The sequence below is a fragment of the Oryzias latipes genome, chromosome 8 (assembly GCF_053564925.1).
Source record: "Oryzias latipes strain Hd-rR chromosome 8, Olatipes_Hd-rR_3.1".
NCBI lineage: Eukaryota > Metazoa > Chordata > Actinopteri > Beloniformes > Adrianichthyidae > Oryzias > Oryzias latipes.
The window spans coordinates 11822951-11828707 of NC_136244.1; the positions used below are offsets into that span (position 1 = coordinate 11822951).

Sequence of the window (5757 nt, forward strand, 5' to 3'; positions counted from 1 at the left end):
TTCAAAATAGATATTAACAGTATTTAGATAAATGAATTATTCAGTATTTGATTTATAAAAACCGTTAACCCTTTTACACCATAGCCTTAGCTGCAGTGTTTACATTCCTTCAACTTGCGTAACTTTTCAACCCTCGATCAACGGGAATTAGTTTATTTTGATGCAGAGAAGTGTGCACCAGTGTGCAACACTTTTTAATAGTTGTGTTGCATACTGGTGCAAAGGCGCTGTTTTCTGCAAATCAGTGAAGGGTTTTTTATACTAAATTAAGTTTTTTTTAATTTATTTTTTTATACTATGTTGCACTTTTGTTCTTGATTAAGACATTGGTGTTACATTAACCCACATGTAGCTCCCGACCAATTGAAACCCGCAAGAGGAAGCTCCAAGGACCTATCAGCGTTATTTCACCGAAAAACAAAGCTATAAAAGATGTTGCTGGCAGGAGCAGGGAGACTGACACTTACCACTCAAAAAGTGGATTTGGTGAAGACGACCATTTATGGTGTTAAAGAATTTTTTTTTTTTCTAACTTGTCCTGTCCAACAGCAGGGCAAACAGATGAGAGCTGAAGGCTTCTATATGTTGTTCTAAATGTCCAAAATATGTTGGACATATTTTACTTTAACAACAGGGGTTACGAATCTTCTAACAAACCAGTGGTATGTTTGAATAAACTCCTTTCGTAATCGAGGCCAACCTTTATTCATTTTAATCATATCTGAAAATCTTTTGTGTTGGACCGGATGGAAAAGGAAAGGAGGGAAGAAGAGGGAGGGATCTTAGAGAGGGGGGGGGATAAGAGGGTGATTATAGAAGGGGGGGGGGGTAACCCCATGAAGCAGCATTAAGCATGGTTATGCTCATTACAGTGAGGTTCAGATGTACTACAAGTCTATTAGAGTGGGGCCTGTCCACACATATACCCAAATGCCACAAACATACCTGTTGGCTCCAAAAACGTTCACATGTCAACATGTACACAATAAAGTTAATGTCCACACAGGCATACCTATGCATTCAAACCAACTAGAGTGAAACGTTTCATTCAATCACGCAAACTATTTGTGAAGAGGTGAGCTAACACCTGTGCTCAAGTGAGTGTTTATGTTCTTCTAAAGTGAATGATGGAATCTAAAAAGAAGGAGGGAGAGCGCCCAGCCATCCCCACACTAAGTCCCCCGCAGCAGCAGCAGTGGCAGCCAGAACCCCCCAACACCTGCAAGGTAGAGAACAACCGGCCCCCATGCAATCATATCTGCCACCCAGGCCAGGGCCAGCAGGACCGCCACGGGGGCCCCCAAAGCCAGAGAGCAGGGAGGCAGGGGGGGACAGAGAGTGCAAACTCCAGCCCAACCAAGAGAGCAGCCGCTGCTCCGTTGGGAGCAGGGGTCTTAGTGAAAGAATTCTAAGTTGTTTATTCTGACATTCCCTGCTTCTCTTACTTTTTTCATTAAATATACTTTTGTCTTTTTTCAAGATGCAATACACCATAATGCAATGAATGCAATAATTGCAAACCGTCACACAATCCAAACCGTGAGTTTTGTGTTCTGTTGCACCCCTAAAATAGGCTGATTTATGTTGATTTTGTAAGGAGTTATGGTATATCATAGCAGGTTTTGACAGAGACATCTCTGGTGTAAAAGATTAAAGCTTAAAACGAGAAAAAGCCGTGACTGTGTTAAGTTAGTCTATTTTGTCAATCGGAGATTGTGAACTTCCGGTTCAGGTCGAGGAACTCCAGTTTCAGCTAATGATTTCTTGGTGCCATGTTTTTGGCATCTTTTGGTTTCTTATAGTTTCATGTTTGTTTGTTTTTCACATTTCATTGATTCAGTGATTTGATTTCTGAAAATGACTTTTGTTTTCCGAAATACTTCATTTCTATTTTGTTTCATTGGTTTTGTGATCTATTTATTTTTGCGCTGAGTGATTTGTTGGTGTGATTTGCACCTCACGGCCACCGTACGCCTATCTTGTTGGCAAAACACAAGTCAATTTTAAGAAAAAAAGTGCAAACGTAAATCTTAACTAAAAGTGTAAAACATGTTGTAGCATTGCCACAAAGGTATCCAGTGGACAAAAATAAATAAACCTTAATGACAACTGAACTACAAATATGGGTTAGAAAGACCAATTACTATAACACAAATAGAAACTGTTCCTTTGTTTGTACAAATGATGTTTATATTTCTATGCTGGATTATGTCAATTCTGGAGGAAGTGGGTGGAGTCACCAGCGAGGGAAGAAAAAGAGAAAAGTTTGGGGCGTCGGCTGCTGTGGGAGGAGAAAATAGGGAAAAAGGCTGGGGAAGCCTACGAGGGACCCCAGGAAGAAATAAGATGTGACCTACCCAAGAAAACCGGATTAAGGTGGAAACTACAAGCAAACACATTTTGGTGAGATAATTCAATTTGATTTTTTGGACTTACATTTTCTTGTGGATTCCTATTTTTTGGACATTGGAATTCCTGTTTGAACACTTGAAGAGGGACTAAAGACCCTAAAGAGACTGAAAAGAATAAGAGGACTTTTTTTATTTTGGGGAATTTGGAAAATATGTGTTTACATGTTTGACATTAGTTTATATCGATTAAAAAGGGAAATTAGTAAAACCCTAATTTCTGTAAAGAGTGTATTTCATACAGCTGGTTACAAAGTTTAAGACACCCTAACCCCCCGGCATGATTTTTTTTCTTTTTTCAGAATCTCTCTCACTAATTCATTTCAAGACTGACACTGCTCTTTGTGTTACTTATTTATGCGTGTCCTGAGAGGAAGTTTCATGCACAATGACGAGTCAAGAAGCTTCTCCACACTCATTTTCGGCTTCTGACTCATCCCTTTTTTCTGGTCCACACTGCCAGCTGGCAGCTGCAGTCTCAGGCTTCCAGGCTGCTGCCTCAAACAAAACCAAAGGACTGTGGCTTAGTGAATTTATGGAGCTGAGTCTGAGACTCTCTGCACATATATAAGCCAATCTTCTGCGTCCTGTGGAAAAGCGGCGGCAGCTTTTGGCTGTCTGCGGCACACTTCACATTGACCTGATGGTCCTTCTGACTGAACGGCTTTGGTCCTCACAAATAAAGCACGCTAGAAGATTAAAAGGAGTGGAATGACAGAGATTGCCACTTTTTTTTAAAGACGGTCCACCCTGGTGGCCCGGCTGACTGATTGGACTGTCAAGATGCAATATGTGTGATACAGAAGGGGAGAAAAAGAGAAGGCAATAGGAAGAGAAATTGACCATCCTAAAAGAAAAAGTAGGAATACAATTAACTATTATAAAGAAAGAAAGATTTGTAGTTATTAATTATGTAAAATATATATAGAGAAGAAGCAGCTTGAGTCTAAATCAACATGACAAGATAAAGTCCTCCAGAATAAGAGTATCATGCTATCTTGAATGGATTCTTGCATTCTCTTGATTTAAAAAGGCTCTAGAGGAAGTAATGTGAATGTTGTGTTCCGCAGACATGAACTTGTGAGGATGTTTTATTTATTGAAGTCCAGACTGACGCAGGAGCTGAGTAAGAGCTATTGAGCAAATCGCAAGTCTGAAAGTGCTCAGTCATGATAATGAGTTCCTGAAAGTAAGACTCAGAGAGCTACTGCAGCTTGGATTTGTTTCAATGCAGTAACATGTGGAGTTTGACTTATGGTTTCTACTTCAAAGACAAATCTGACTTCTCTGCAACAATATTTATTTATCTATCAATTTTTATTTGTTTGTCTACATTAATTTAGTTTTTTTTGTTTAGATTTTGTTTTTATAATATTTTTGTTTTAGATTTTGTTCACATATATTTATAACATATTCCGTTCATTCATTTATTTACTATTTATTTGTATTTATTAATTCATATTTTATTAATTACTTCATTTATTATTTATTTTATTTGTTAGTACTAGATGTCTTTTTATTTATTTATTTAAATGTATTTTGAATTTGTATATGTATATTTGTTTTTAACAATTTTTTTATACCTATTTTAATTTTGTAAATATTTTTATTTATTTTTGACAGATAAGTGGGAAAAAAATAGATTCACATTTATTTATTTATTTTGAACTAATGAACTGACTGAACACAAGTATAACGAAAAATGATCATGCAAAAATTGTCAAAGAGCTTTGGATGAAGTTTCACAATCTATTGAGTCACAGCCACATTTTTCATTTCACTCCAAACTTATATGGATACAAAATATATTTTTACAGAATTACCAGGAGAAAAAACACACATGCACGGAAAACAATTAATTTTATTGAAAAAACATACATATATATATATATATATATATATATATGTACATATATGTGTATATATACACATATATATGTATAAGAAATATGAATAAATGAAACCTGCTGAGACCCTTTTATCTTCAAAATTGCTTTACATTTTTTAATTGATTGAATTTTTATGTCTAACCTGCAGTTATTCTCTATCCTCTCATGGACCTGCAGCGAAATTTAGTTTTTTCTCTAACAGCTGTTTCATAAACAAATTTGATCGTCTCAGATTTGATTTACCTTCTCTAAAATGGAAAAGTTTTTAGATGCTTTTACTGGTTAATTTTTGATTTTGAGCATGATTTGATTTCTAAATCAACAAGGTCTCAAAATTTAACTTGTTTTGATTTGTCGAACAATGAGTTTGTCGGCTCTAAAAAGATGATCTGGAGATTGTTCTTAAGGCTCAACATCATATTGTCTCTAGTAAAAGAGGCATTATACAACTTTTAGCAGAATTTCCCGAGATTCTATGAAGGCCTGCGACATCCTTTGGTTAAATCTTCATAGAAATACTTTAAGGACTTGTGAAAAACAAGCCTAATTAGCTTTTATAAAGTCAATCTTTAAACTCTGTTTAGCAGGAAGAACACTAATGTTAAAACAAATGATTCTGTCAACTCTCCGTGTTTTCTGTCCTGTGAGCAGTCATAGTCGGGCTTCAATTAGCAGCAGATGGCGTTCTGCCAAAAAGCACATCCTTTGCAGTAAATCATTGAGCTGTTTATCCATGTTTAAAAATGTTCTTTCATCATGACCGACTTCAGATGTGGACCTATAAGGACTTGTACCTAGGCAGGTACAAGTAAGTGTTTGATAAATGAGTCAGCACCACAAGGTTTATGTTTATTTTTTTTTGAAAGGCCATCTACATCCGGGATTTGTTTGAGCTTCACAACAATCGGAAGAAGCAAAAAAAACAAAACAAAAAAAAACAAGACATTTAAATTTTTTGTCATGTCCTTGTGAATTTCAAATATTGTTTTGTTCACATGATGCATATCATATAGTTTATCAGTTTTTATAGACTTTTGTTTCTGGTTTTAAAGAACCTTTTTGGTCAGATTGAAAGGTTTTTCCATACTGGTTGAATGGAAACTGTTTTTTTTTTATTTTGGTACAAAAAATGCTTTCAAAATAAAGTTTTCATTGAGTGGACTGATATATTTTTCTTCAAAGAAGAAATGACGGAAGTGTTACATTTGTGTATTTTAGTTAATACGCCAGAAGGCCACAACAATTGATGGCATGTTTAGTTGGAAGACAGTGAAATCCACAAAGATCAACTGTTTTTTTCTAAAGATCCTCAGAGTCCTCGATGGTCGGATTCATTTCTTTTTCATTCCCATCTTCCCTTGCTTTCTCTCAATGGTGGATAACACTTGATTTAGGTAATCAACAGTAGGTCAGGCGAAGTTATGTGAAGACAAGCAGGACTAGAATCTACAGGTATTCTT

The 5757-nt window shown here is 36.0% G+C and overlaps 1 long non-coding RNA gene across 1 annotated transcript; it reads left to right on the forward strand.

The window, feature by feature from the left end:
- The first annotated feature begins 2284 nt into the window (after positions 1-2284).
- Positions 2285-5455, forward strand: LOC144994133 (uncharacterized). Its single transcript, XR_013657557.1, has 2 exons — positions 2285-2403; positions 2711-5455. It is a non-coding gene; the product is annotated as an uncharacterized LOC144994133 (long non-coding RNA).
- Positions 5456-5757: the final 302 nt, after the last annotated feature.